This window comes from Trichosurus vulpecula, chromosome 2 (assembly GCF_011100635.1).
Source record: "Trichosurus vulpecula isolate mTriVul1 chromosome 2, mTriVul1.pri, whole genome shotgun sequence".
Lineage (NCBI taxonomy): Eukaryota > Metazoa > Chordata > Mammalia > Diprotodontia > Phalangeridae > Trichosurus > Trichosurus vulpecula.
The window spans coordinates 7,199,563-7,213,613 of record NC_050574.1 but is presented as its reverse complement, the minus strand read 5'-3'; the positions used below and the strand labels follow the sequence as shown (position 1 = coordinate 7,213,613).

At 42.5% G+C, this 14,051-nt stretch overlaps 1 protein-coding gene across 3 annotated transcripts in view; it reads right to left on the bottom strand.

Annotated features, from left to right (window-relative positions):
• LOC118835848 (zinc finger protein 665-like) overlaps positions 1-14,051 on the bottom strand; it is a 110,595-nt gene that overhangs the window by 16,073 nt on the left and 80,471 nt on the right. For 2 of the 3 annotated variants that reach the window (XM_036743129.1, XM_036743130.1), the window contains exon 1: positions 48-122. The exons of the other annotated variant lie outside the window; for it this stretch is intronic. The gene's annotated coding sequence lies outside the window, so the exon portion shown is untranslated. Of the gene's footprint in view, positions 1-47; positions 123-14,051 lie in introns of those variants that run through there. 3 annotated transcript variants of the gene reach the window in all.

Below are 14,051 nucleotides of genomic sequence, written 5' to 3'. Positions count from 1 at the left end.
ACTTAAACTGACTCCAGCAAAGGGGAAACAGAACGAACCTGACCTACCTGATGGTACCCTTCTTTCAGACCCACGACCTTCGGCTCCGGGAGCCCCTACGCAGGCACCGGTCTCTACCGCTCCTCTATCAGCCCCTGCGGCAACACAGGCGCCTTACCAGGAAGCTAAGGGTATTCTACAGGATGTCCCGCCCCCAATCCGCCGGCACCTCCCGCCCATTGGTCCCCTAAACCTCCATTTCCAGGGCCTTTACCGCCAGGGGCGCTTCCGGACTCCATTTCCCAGGAGGCCTTGAAATTACCTGCCCCGCCTGCTCCTTGGTCTCCTCGACCTCCGCAGCCGGACTCGGTTTCCCAGAATCCCCTGCTCCCTAGTCCTCCCCTTACAAGAGGTGGAACTCCCTATCTCCCTCCACCCCAAGCTCCTGATTCGTGGGTTCCCTCCCATCGCTTTTGCCGGAAGTAGCAGATTCCAATCTCTGATCCTGGTCAGGTTAAGGAAAAACTTGGCCTTTTTATTCAGAAAATCCCACCCAGTTTGTAGAGGGTTTTAAAGTGATTCCCCTCCAGTTTGAACTATGCTGGGGAGACATGAATATCATCCTGTCCTCCTGCTGCACCCCTGAGGAAAAGAAGAGGATCTGGGATTTAGCCCAAAAGTTTGGGGATGATCTGGCTGTGTCCTCTCCCATCAGGCACCCCTAGGGAGCTGTCGCTGTCCGCAGTGCTGATCCTGGGTGGAATTATGGATGGGATGCAGACAGGGAGAAGAGGGATCATATGTTGTTATGCCTAATGGAGGGGACGAAGATGGGATTTAAAACGGCTGTGAATTGTGATAGCCTTGGGGGAGGTGTGGATGGTGGGAGCCAGGGCTTGAGTGATTATTAGCGTGGCTCCAGACTGTGCTGAAACGGTGAATGTTTTGAGATTGTATTATTATATGTCCAGTTTTGAAACAAGAGCAGAGAACTGCCTTCTTACAGACTTCAGAGAAAAAGCAGAGAACGTCCTTCGTTCAGACCAGCGGGGCTGGTGAGGAGAAAGAACGTTCCTTCAGATCCCCATCAGTCACATCAGGTCACTTGATCTCTTAGCCTCAGTTTCCTCATCTGTATGTTGCAGACACTGCACTGGGTGCAAAGGACAAACAGTGTCTGGCTTCATCAACTTTGAAGAAGAAACTGAATCCCAAAGAAGGGATTTGCCTAAAAATCATGTACCCTTTGTGAGTGTCAGAGCCAACACTGAAAACTAGGCATTAAGAGCTCAATGGAATATTAAGAAGAGCATTTTTTATTTAAAGTGAAAATCATGTTGGAATAATAAAAGTTGGGGGAAAAATGTCTTACTATAAAATGCTTCTCCCAAAAGAATTAGGGAGAGGGTATGTGTTCTGTTAGTGAGATCCAAGAATCTGTGGCGGGGGGTCGGGGGGGGGGCGGGAAGTGATGCCAAATTCCTACCCACCAGAAGGGTCTTAAGTGATATATTAAGAAAATTCAATGAAGATTTTGTGAAAAGTGGCTAAGAACTGTGTGTTCTTGGTGGGGAGAATGGGGGAATGAAACAGTGATACTGAGGAAAGAACAAAGAAAAAGGAATGTTCTAGTAAATTCCATTAAAGTTTGAAATAAATTCTTATTAGCTGAAAGTATGAAAAGGATTCTAAAGTTGACTTCAATTGAATGAAATGAGACTTTCCAGCCAAATGAAGAAGAATTCTCTATTCAGATGCTGAGGAGTTGAGATGGCACTGGGTATGATGTGTCATGGTCAAAAACATCTGCTGTCACTGCTTTATGACTGCTTGAAATTGTTCAAGGAATATATTCATTCATTGTATTATTTAGTGATAGAGAAACAAAAATAACTGTGAGGAAAGGAAGTTTCTTTGTTCAATAAAAATGTAATATTTTATAAGCTAGGGTTGGAGACTGACCTAATGCATGAGACACTGACACTATTAATGAAACATAAATTATTTCAATATGCCACCAGACAGAACTCAAGAACATTGGAGATCAAGAGTCAAGAAGCAGGAGTAAAGACGGACATCTGGTCAACTTTTGATATTTGGGAGGGCTCATCTATTTATCCAACCTCCTACATGTAGAACATATATTCAGCCAATGCACTTGACATTTAATGCTCTTCCATTTCATTTTCTTTCAATTCTAGCAGAATGATATATTCACTTTTTTAGTTCTACCATTTTAGAACAATTCTGTTTCCTGTAGGTATAAATCTCTTTTCACTTTTATGTCATTTTGATTTAAGACCTTTGATTTATATTCTTTTTGTAATCTGTATTTTATTTTAGCTTCCTTTTTTGCTATTATCTAACTTCTGAGCAATTAGTTATTAGAGTTTTCCTGATTTTTAGATTCCCAGGAATTTACAAAATTTCCCTTTCTTTTGGTGTTCTGAGTCATGATTCTTTATTGCACTGTATTTATTCATAGGATGAACCATCACTAGAGGAAGGCCATTCTTTTCTTCATTGCTAATTCATATTTTGAATCCCCTACTTGTTCTCTTGCATGTCTCTTTCCTTCTCCATTCTTACCAGCTGTGTGACTTTGGGCATATCACTTAACTCTGTTGGCCTTAATCCATTGGAGAAGGAAATGGGAAACCACCCCAGAATAGTTGCCAAGAAAACCATGTGGACAATATTGGAGAGCTGTGGTTCACAGGGTAAGGGAGAGTCAAACAACCCTGACCAACAACAATGTGCCAGGCTCAGTGGTAAGCACCAGGGATACAAAAAGAGACAAAATACAAGTCTCTGCCCTCTGCCTGTCACAGTCGCATCGGGGAGGCAACATACAAATAAGTTCAGTGAGCTTTATAGATGACAAATAGGAAATAACTAAGACTGAAATGTTGAGGGGTTGGAGAAGCTTCCTGTAGAAGGGAGAATTTTAGCTGGGACTTAAAGGGAGCTGGGAAGGTGAGTGGTCAGAGCAGAGGATGAAGAGTGTCTCAGGCATGGGGGAAGTCCAGAGAAAATGGTGGGAGCTGGAGGGTCTTGTGAGAGAAACCTCCAGGAGGCCAGTGTCACCAGACTGAGGAGTACATGTGGGGGAGAATGGTGTAAGAAGACTGGAAAGGTAGCAGAGGGCTAAATTAGGCAGGGCTTTGCATGCCAAGCAAAGCATTTTGTATTTGCTCCTAGAAGCAATAGGGAGCCACTGGAGTTTATTGAGGGGGAGAGGGGGCTGACATGGTCAGACCTGCACTTTAGGAAAATAACTTTGAGGCTGGGCTGGAATGGGGAGAGACTTGAGGCAGGCTAAAGTTTTTTCTCCTCTCAAGCACAGAAGAATAAGATCTCTGGGGAGTCCTAAATCTGATTCAGTCTGGAGTGGGGGCCAATTTGGTATCAGATTCCCCCAGCCCAAAGGAAGGAGGGGTCTTTGGCGATTTCTCTGCATTATTTGGTAAGGGGTAGCAGCACTGACAGCAGACCACTTAACTAACCCAGGCTGGGTAAAGGGAGCTTTGGACACTCAGCCCTCCCCCAACCTCACCCACACACATCTGGGCTGGGAGAAGGTGGGGCATGGTGGAGTCAAGTTTAACTTTGCTTAGCTAGGAAGAACAAGGGGTGGAGAGAGAAGACATAAATAAAGGAGTTATAGAAGGCTGTAGGACAGATTCCTGGAAGCAGTGAGTCTTTGTCATCATTCAGCTGTCTAGCCAGACTGAGACGACATCAAAGGAGCCAGAGTCTTTGGCCAGAAAAAGTAAGTCTGGGTCTCCAGGGCTCCCTGGTCTGGGCAGCCCCCGAGGTATCTTACCTCCCCCCACCTCCTTTGGAAGAACATTTCAGAACCAGGAAATGAAGCATTTTTCATAATTCTTTTGTCCTGTGTTCTCCGCAAGAATCCTTCTTTCCTCCCAGGAAAGAACTCTTTGGGGCCCTGCCCCCAACCCCAGGATGGAAGGCTGCCTGATAGAGGTGGGGAATAGCTCTGCATTTGGAATCAGGACCTGGGTTTGAATCCAACTGCCCCAGGTCCCACTGCTAGGCTCTGTACTGAGCTTTGCACGTGTGATCTCTTTGATCCTCACAACAGCCCTGCCCAATAGGGGCTGTTATCCCCATTTCCCAGATGAGGAAACTGAGGCTGAGAGGGATAGTGACTTTCCCAGAGTCTTAGCCGGGATAGGTCAGAGGGAGGATTCTCTGGGGTCTGACTCCAGGCTCTACCCAGTGACAATCCTTTCAAATTACTTGAACCCCAATAAGATCCAAAGCCTGAATTAATCATCTCAATTGCTTTGCTCCATTCTAAAAATGCCCTTTGCTGTCTCAGCAACTTCAAAGATTGGCAAATGGTACCTTTTCTGTGGTAACAGGATGTCTGCAACCAGAACAACGGGATTTCTCTATCTTGATATTCTAGGAACATTTGCATCTTGGGATCATAATCTCTAAGTGACATTACCTTGTCAATTCACTCATTCAACTAAGAAACTTCCTTTTGTATGATATGGAGACCATAAGCTGGAGTTGGGATTGTTACTTAAACCTTGTCTTTCTTTTTTCAGTCAATCAGAACTTTGCTTCTGGCTCCATGATCATGTATCTGCTAGCTTTATATATCTCACCTAAGGTGTTTGCCTCCTTTAACCAAACTTTCAGATCAATACCACTTAACCTTGGCTGGTAAGTCACTGAACCTCAGTATTCTCCTCTGTAAAATGAGGGGGCTGGACTTGGTGACCTCAAACTAAGCCCCTTTCAGGTTTCAAATATACCTGCATTCCTGTGATCTGAAGATCAGCTCAGAAAACAAACAAACAAAAATCTCAGGGAAGGTTAGAGTTGGAAGGAAGTCAGAAAACAATCTTGGAATTCCCTACTGGTGTAAATCTGTGACCCAGGCTGGAATCCTGGCTGTTCCTTAATACCCCTGTGACCCTCAGAAAGTCATTGAGGGCTCTGAGCCTTCATGCTCCATGGCAAAATGAGGGCCTGGAGCTCTGAAGGCCCTCCTGGCCCATGGTCCTCTGAGATCTGGCCACTTGAAAAGTGGACTCCAGCCTGTGAAACCATCTCCATCCCCGCTCAGTTTCCTGGTTCCCTACTACTCTCTGTGTTGGTAAGCAAAATGGGCTCTTAGCACTTAGTTCAACAAGTGCCCTTGAAGAGTTTGGCTTTTGTTTCATTTGAGTAATTCAGTGTATTTCATTGAGTCTTACTAAGTGTTAAGCCCCAGGCTCTAACCCCTATTAGGTGTTAACCTAACCTATGTGGATGTGAACTTCCCAGGGTCCTAAGGGGAGGAGCCAACTCAAGAGCCAATCATAGCAGCCTAAGTTCTGGTCATTCAGATGACGTTTGATGATGTCTGAAACCCCATAAGAAGAGAAGACAGAGCCGTTTGCCCAGGGCTCTCACTCTTGGTGGCATTTGGAGACTCCTGGGCAGCTGTAGCTAAGAAGCCCTCCAGCTCGTAAACCCAGATGTTGGGACTTTGTTAAACTCTGGTAACTGTGTATTGGGATTTGAATCAGACAAGGTCTGTCTGTTGATGTTTGTACTTTGTGTTTTGTTCTGAAGTTCAGGGTGCTGGCTTTTTCCCCCTGAACTAAGTGAATGATATTTGTGTGCTGAATTAAAGTAAGCTTGTCAACCCCTTAACTTTGCTTTTCTTAGTTAAGCAGATCAAAAGAACCTGTGCTTTTGCAGCATGCTGGTAGCATTCTTGTTGTTGGTCTTGGGTTGGTCTTACACCCCTACAACAGCTGCTAGCCAGATTGTGTAAACACTCTCCTACCTTGGACAGCACTCCAGCCCATGGGGGGTGGGGTGGGGGGGGTGGGGCAGTGGGCAGGCTCTGGGGACTTGAATGAATCCTCATCCACCACCAACTTTCTCCTCTGCTCCAATTTTCCCAGGCTAATTAGATTCCTGTGAGGTCTTTTTAGGGACTGGGGACCTCAGAGGAAGGGAATTTGTGGCTACCACTTAAAAGATTGGAGATCTAGAACTTGCTTCTCAATTCCTCTTACCTCTCCTAAAGAATGAATGAAAAATCATTTATTCAGCTCTATATTAAAATATACCAGGATTTTCAGTAAGTGCCATAGACTCTAGGACCAGAGTGCAGATCTGCCCCCATTAGCCTGCCTAATTATAGGTTCTGGCCTTTGGAAAGCCTTTCATGAAATCCAAGTTCTTTTTTTGCCGAGCCCCAGACAGAAGATGGAATGGGAGCATTGGGGCATGTTATCGCCCCTTCTCCCATCTCTGACCCTTCCTCCTTTTGCTTGGATTAGCATTTGTTATCCCTTCTTTCCTCCCCTTCCCTGCACTCCTGGATTCTGGAATTCCTCTTTCCCCTCCCTCATTTTTCTGGCCCTTTATTCCTGCTCCCTTTTACCCAAACCCCCTTACTCCCCCCCCCCCTTCTCTTAGTCTTGGAGAGATCAAGAAGGCATTGAGGCTTTTGCCATTGAGACTCCTCCCACCCAGGTATTCCTTGAGCTCCCCCCAATATTCTCCCTAGTTCTTCCTAGTCTTGAAAGCCCAGACCTCCTCAGGTCTCTTTGTTTTTACCTGTAAAATACAAATGACTTCTCCCTCTTGACTTCTGGTTTTGGTTGGTGATCTGCTGGGATAATGAAATGCTAATGGTTCTCTGCAGAATTTATCTGACCCAACTCCCAAACTCTCCTCTAGCCCCCACCTCCCCACCCCATTCCCAGCCCTGAGTTTTTGCTTTTTTGTCTGGTCAGTAGCCCCACTGATCTCTTCCTCTTTCCAATTTTCTTACAAAGTACTAGTCTCTACCAATTAATTCCTGGAGAGAGATTGCCCTTGGGGAATTTACCCTTTAAGGGAGTGATGTGGGTGTGGCCACATAGTCTATGAATGTTGGGAGATCTCTGGGGGTGGAGTGCCCTTTCACCTAGGAGGTGATCCCAGATAGCTGAATATCAGAGCTGGCATGGATCTTGATAATATTCCAGGTCATTAGTCTCTTCTCAGTAACATGGTAAAAGTGTCTCTGCCAGCTTGGTCTGAGGCAGGGCTTAGACCCAGGCCTTCCTGACTTTGATCATGGCTCTCCATTCATAATGAGGAATATTTAACACCATTTTACATAATTTTTGTAATTTCAATAAGACTCAGAGTCTGAACTGATTAACCAGAAGAAAAGCCTGATCCTAACAGTCTCTTTGTTTTCTGAGTAAATTCAGAATACCTCTATCTTATGTCAACAAGCCTAGATGGGGCTGATTTAAGAGCATTCATTCCTGCTTCTGCCCATGGTCATTAAGAATGAGAACTTTAGCCCCGAGGAACTATCTTGAATTATGTGACTTTTTCTTATCTTAATATTTTACAGGCATATACTATGTTATGGAATGTTAATGAAACACAGAAATGCTGGGTTGTAGTTTTAACTGACCCTTGTCAACTATCCTGACTTCTTGTATTTATAATATATTCCATTAAGGAAAATCCTCTTCTTGTATCATGGTTAAACATACTTGGGGATCATAAATAAAAGCTTGCTGAGCCTGCTAAAATAACGCATATAAGTTTTCTCATTTCTTTGTTCAGACAGTCAGAACTTATGCTCTGACTCCTTGTACGTACAAGTAAGCTAGCTCTGCTATGCTTTCAGGGAAAATAATAAACAATATAGATTTTTCTGTCACCTAGCTTGTTTGCCTCCTTTAACCAACATTCAGGATTAACAACAACGAGTAAAGAATAACATAGTTGAAGCCTGTAGAGTGGAGACACATGGAAGGTAATCTCTGAGAGGAAGGCACTAGCAGCTGGGGATGGAGGAAGAAAAGGGGTTTTGAGGGTAATACGGAAAGATGCTAATATTGAGGGGAGCAGGCTGGCAGGAGCACAGCTTGGGGACAGTTTTCTGTTTCTCTGAGGGTGGGGAGGGGGCAGAAAGGCCAGTGAGTGGAGCCTGTTCCTGGAATGGGAAATAATAAGAGAAGGGTAGAGAAGTCTGCAGCACACTTGTATTCAATCTTATGGCCTCATTTTCCAATTAGTGGAATGAGGGGGTAGGATTTGATGACATTCTATTCCATTTATACTGGGCATAGGGTAATTAAAAGTCTTGGTTTCTGTGACAGAGGCCATACTATTATAGAGGAGTGTCAAGTCACTTCCTCAAGATGAACATAAGAATGTCTTGGTGGAATTTGAACTTGGGTCTGATCTTCAGGTGGGCAAGTTGTTTACATTACATTAATATCTCACTTTTCCCACCTCCCCTCCACCATTTGAATGGCTCCTCTTTTAAAACTTTCCATTTGTATCAGGTTTCTTTGTGTTATTCAGTTGACTCTTCATGAACTGACTTGGGGTTTTCTTGGCACAGACAATGGAGTGGTTTGCCATTTCCTTCTCTAGCTCATTTCACAGATGAGGAACTGAGGCAAACCAGGTAAAGTGACTTGGCCAGGATCACACAGCTGAGTGTCTGAGGCTAGATTTGAACTCATGAAGATGAGTCTCCTGACTCTAGGGCCATCACTGTGTCTACTGTGCCACCTGGTGGCCTTCAAGGGTAGCACCAGCCTTCTCATCAACCAGGTTCACAACATTGTACCACCAGGTCCTAGCTTAGTGTCTGGTACACAGTTACTGGTTGAGAAATCAACAAGCCTTTGCTATATCCTTGTTGTTTGGTTGCTTGAGTTACAGTTGCTGGCTCTGCCTGTTTTCCAAATAGTGGGAAAGACTGAAACTGGTTTGAGTCCATATACTAGAAACACTTTGTCATGTGGACCTTTGTTTCTCCAACTTGGACCTTGGGATCCATCTTCCAACTCCCATGTGACAGTTCTAGTTTGTTGTGGCATTTTGCTAGCTGACTTGCTGCAGTCTTCCATGTCTTGGCCTCCCCTGATAATACATTTGAATAAAGTATCCTGCTTTTACCCTGGGCATGAGGACTTCACCATCAAGATGCTCTAAGGTTAGGACATTGAGCAAGTGCTTCACCCACCTGAATCTAAAGATGAGACCTAGCTCAGCTCAGATGCTTGGAGGGAATGCCCCACCCCTCCTTGAAGACAGCAAGGAATCCCCCATCTTCTATTCAGGGCTAAGTGAGAATGCCTTCTCTGTCCACATCATGAGGGTACCACCCCAGGGAAACTATAAACATCCCCTCAAATCCCTTGTTGGGCAGGGGGAGTGGGGAATTTAACAGTGATACTGAGGAAAGAACAAAGAAAAAGGAATGATCTAGTACATTTCCTTAGAGTTGGAAATAAAGTCTTAATTAGATGAAAGTATGAAAAGAATTCTAAAGAGTGACCACCCAGAAGCTGGCCTCAACTGAGGGGAATGAGTCTCTTTCCAGCCAAGTGAAGAAGAGTTCTCTATTCTTATACTGAGGGATTCGGATGACACTGGCTATGATGTGTCACGGTCAAAAGCATCTGGGGCCCTTGCTTTATGATTGCTTGCAGTTGCTCAAGGAATATATTCATTCATTGTATTATTTAATCATAGAGAAAGAAAGTAACTCTGTGAGGAATGGAGGGTTCCTTGATTCAGTACAAATATTTTATGAGCTGCGATTAGAGATTGAGCTAATGCATAAGAGAGACACTGATACTATGAAAAATAAATTATTTCAATACTCAGCTAGAACTAAAGAACACTGGTAATCAGGAATGAAGAGGCAGACTAATGGATATCATACAAGACACTGGGAACATCTGTAATCCTTTGATACGTGGTGGGGGGGCTCATCTATTTATCCAACCTACTACATGTAGAACACATGTTCAGCCAATGCACTTGGCATTCGACACTCTTCCATTTCTAGCAGAAGGATGAGTCACTTTTTCAGTTTTTCTTTTATTTCAGAGCAATTCTCTTTCATGGAGGTAAAAATCTCTTTTCACTTTTTGTCATTTTGATCCTATTTAAAATGTCTCATTTATCTCATATTTATAATGTCAATTTTACTTTTAGTTTCCTTCATTTCTATTATCAAACCTCTGAGCTTGATGATTTTAGAAAAAAAAAACATGGCTAGAGTTGCAGAAAATAATGAAGAGGGAAATGAGCAGTACCAAGAAAATGTGATATACAGTATCAGCACAATATTTTTAACAACAACTTTGAGTTAACCTATTTTGACTATTAGAAACACCCAAAAATAGAAAGGACATATGAGAGAAGATGCTTTTAGGCTCTAGAGAAAGAATGGAAAAAATAGAAGTATGTTTGAATGATTTTACACACACACACACACACCTTTGTATCTGATGGTAGCCATCTTTAAAGGAAGGGAAAAAAAAGAAATTTACATGATAACCTTTCCCTGTTTAAAATGAATGGGAAATTGTTGAGTTGTAATTGATTTGCTACTCCATATGCAATTTTTTTTATTATACCATGTTATGGAAATGCTTATTTTATTCCATGAATTAAAAGTAAAGTAGAGAAATTTAAAAAAGAAAACTGAATGATAGTAATAAAAAAAAAGCTATCTGGTGCTGGGTAATAGACAGAAAGGTAGATGAGTAGAACAGAGTAACTTTGTGTTTGAAAAATGTTGACAAGTTTTTGTGATAAGAATTCCTGATTTGGTGAAAATTGTGGGGAAAGCTGGGAAGTAGTATATCAGAAATTGAACAGAGAACAATATCATACCCCATTCACCAAAATGAGGTCCAAATGGATACATGACCTAAATATAAAGGAGAATTCACAGGAAATTAAAAGAACATGATGGAACATATTACCAATCAGACTTATGAAGAGGTGAACAATTTATGCCTAAACAAGAGATAGCACGGTGAGGTGCAAAAGGAATGATTTTTCAATTACACTAAATTACAAAGGTTTTGTACAAATAAAAGCAGTGTAGCCAAGATCAGAAGGAAAGCAGAAAATTGGGGGAAAAATTCTAGACAGTTTGTCAGATTAAGGTCTCACATCTCAAATATATAAAGAACTTGGTCAAATCTAAAAGAATATGAGTTTAAATGGTCAAAGGCTCAGAACAGGCAGTTTCTGCTGAAGAAATTAAAATTATATACGGTCATACAAGAAAATTCTTCAAATCATTATTTATTACAGAAATGCTGATTAAAACTTTGAGATATCATCTTATACTTGTCAGGCTACAGTGATATAAGGGAAAAGAGACAAATGTTGGAGGGGATATCGAAAATCTGGGTCTCTGTTTCCCTGTTGGTGGAACTGTGACCTGATCCATCAGTTTTGCAGAACAACCTGTAATTATGCCCAAAGAATTAAAAGGTGCCTACCCCTTGATCCTGTCATACTGTTCTTAGGTCTGCTTTGCAAGATGATTAAGGAAAACAGAACAAAATGTAGACGTATAAGTAGATGTCTTTTTGGCAGCAAGAATTGTAACTTGTGGAGATGCCCATCAATGGGTGAATGCCCTGAGAGGGATTGAGTACAACCTGCGGTAAATGGACAGGAGCTTTAGCAGGGATTGAGAATGGTCTCCTGAGAATACTATGGAAGTGTTCAGCCCAACTCTCCAGGATCATGTGCTTATCACTAATCCCTGTGGCTCTTTTAGCACTGAGATGCACCCTAGGTGGATATGTCTTTGGCCCATAAATAGCCCCGAGGGGCTGGGCCATCTCCAGTTATTCAGATCTCTACCTGGCCACTGCACCACGATTGCTCTGGAGCAGAAAATTAGGCTGGTGGCTTGGAATAGCATAGCCTTCCCTCACTTATATCCAATTCAATTGTAAGTCTTGGCATCATCTTTCTGATGCAAAGGAGAAACCACAACTATACAACCTTAAACCCAATGTAGGGATGGGGAGGTAGGGAAGTTCTGCTGGCTCAGAGTGAATGGTAATAGCAATTGTTTCTCCTTAGGCCAGTGACTCTGAGGGTCTTCTTATCAGAGCTTATTTTTTTTATTAAAGGAGCCATCCTTTGGCTCACTTCTTAAAAAGGTCTAATCACTGAATGTGCATCACCTTAGTCAAAGTGAGAAGTTGGAAAGACCTTAGCTTTAAAAGGCCGAGGTGTCCCACTGCATCCTGGGCCATCTCCAGGTATCCTGATCTGTATCTGAGCACTGAATCCAGAGGGCTCTGGAAGAGAAAGTGAGGTTCCTGACTTTGCACATCTCTCCTTCACTCAAATCCAATTCAAATGCAAGTCATCACATCACCTTCCTGACTTCAGGGTCCTCTTTGACAATGAAGGACAAACCACACAGCCTTCAGGGCATCATAAAATGCTTTGGATTTGGTGGAGTTAAATATGGCTTTCTTCAGGATGGATGAGGTAACCTACTCGCCCCCCTGTTGAGCTCTCATTTTTTATTTAGTACCTTCTGAATTTCCCCATGATTTTCATGAAAACCAGTTTAAATATTTATTAGTGTTCTGGCCCAGATGAGTTAATATGATACTGTACAGGAAATCCTTAAAAGCTGGCCACTCCTTTCCTACTGGAATATTGAAAACCCTGTTTGAGCTCAGCCTTCTCTCCAAGTTAGCAACAAATTGCTCTCCCATGGAATCACTCTTAGCTATTGACATTAATTCTGCTGGTCACTTGACTAGGGGCTGCTGCTTTTGTTGAATATGAATGTTTAGTCTCTGATGGGTCCAGCACTCTTTGGCCCACATCTCCTTTGTCACTCTCACATCCAGTCTATGTCTTCTCCTTACAATGACACAGTCTATTTAATACCAGTTTTTGCTCCAAGAGTACATCCATGAAGTTTTATTGCCTTTAGAATGGTGATGAAAAGGTCATGAGCTGCATAAATCTTCAGTAACCATTGCTATTACGTATTTTGATGTGTGTATATCATTTTCTGCTATATGTTTGATTGTTTGTTTTCTTCAGATATAGAGACCAAGTTTGAAGTAAATGAGATGTCTAGAAAGCTGGACCTTTTTGTGGAAGAATGTGACCTGCAAAAATTCATGAGTGATGCTCCCTGGGACTTCAGTTTGAGAGAAATCCATGACTTTATTATGAAGATAGATAAAAACCCAAAGAGTGACTGTGAATGGGATGAAATTGGAAAGAGATTCAGACAGTCTTTAATCCTAAATCACTGTAAGAAAATGACCTGAGGGAATGACTGTCCTTCACATATTGAATATAGGAAATGCTTTACAGAACAGGTAAAGTTTTTCAGTCCCTGGAGCAGGCTCCATCCCGCAAGTGTGTCCAGGTAATCAGTGGGAGATGGCTGTGAGCTGGAGGTTAGACATCAGTAAACATGAAAAAAGTGATACTGGAGAAATGCTTTCTGTAAGTAATAAAGGTAGAAAGGCCTTGAGTCAGAACTCTGAATTTATACCTCATCAGCAAATTCCCAATAGAAAGGAATCTGATGACTATAACAAGTGGGAAGCTCAGAGAATCCACAATGGAGAGCAACTTAATGAATGTCATCAGTGCAGAAAAGCATTTACGCAGAGATCCAGTCTTACTACACATCAGAGAGTCCACACTGAAGAGAAACTTTATGTATGTAATCCATGTGGAAAGGCTTTCATACAGAGCTGCAGTCTTATTGGAAATCAGAAAATCCACACTGGAGAGAAACCTTATGCATGTAATCAGTGTGGAAAGGCTTTCACATATAGGAGTAATCTTGCTAGACATCAGAAAATTCACATTGGAAAGAAGCCTTTTGAATGTAATCAGTGTGGAAAGGCTTTCACACAGAACTCTGCTCTGAGTAAACATCAGAGAATCCACACTGGAGAGAAGCTTTTTGAATGGAATCAATGTGGAAAAACTTTCAGAAATAAATGCAATCTTGCTTTCCATGACAGAATCCACACTGGAGAGAGACCTTTTGCACATAATCAGTGTGGAAAGGCTTTCACACAAAGGGGCAATCTTACTACACATCAGAGAATACACACTGGAGAGAAACCTTTTGAATGTAATCAATGTGGAAAGGCTTTTAAAGAGAAGAGCAACTTGCTGCACATCAGAAAATCCACACTGGAGAGAAACCTCATGTATGTAATCTAAGGGAGAAAGGTTTCAAAGATAGGAGCACTCTTTCT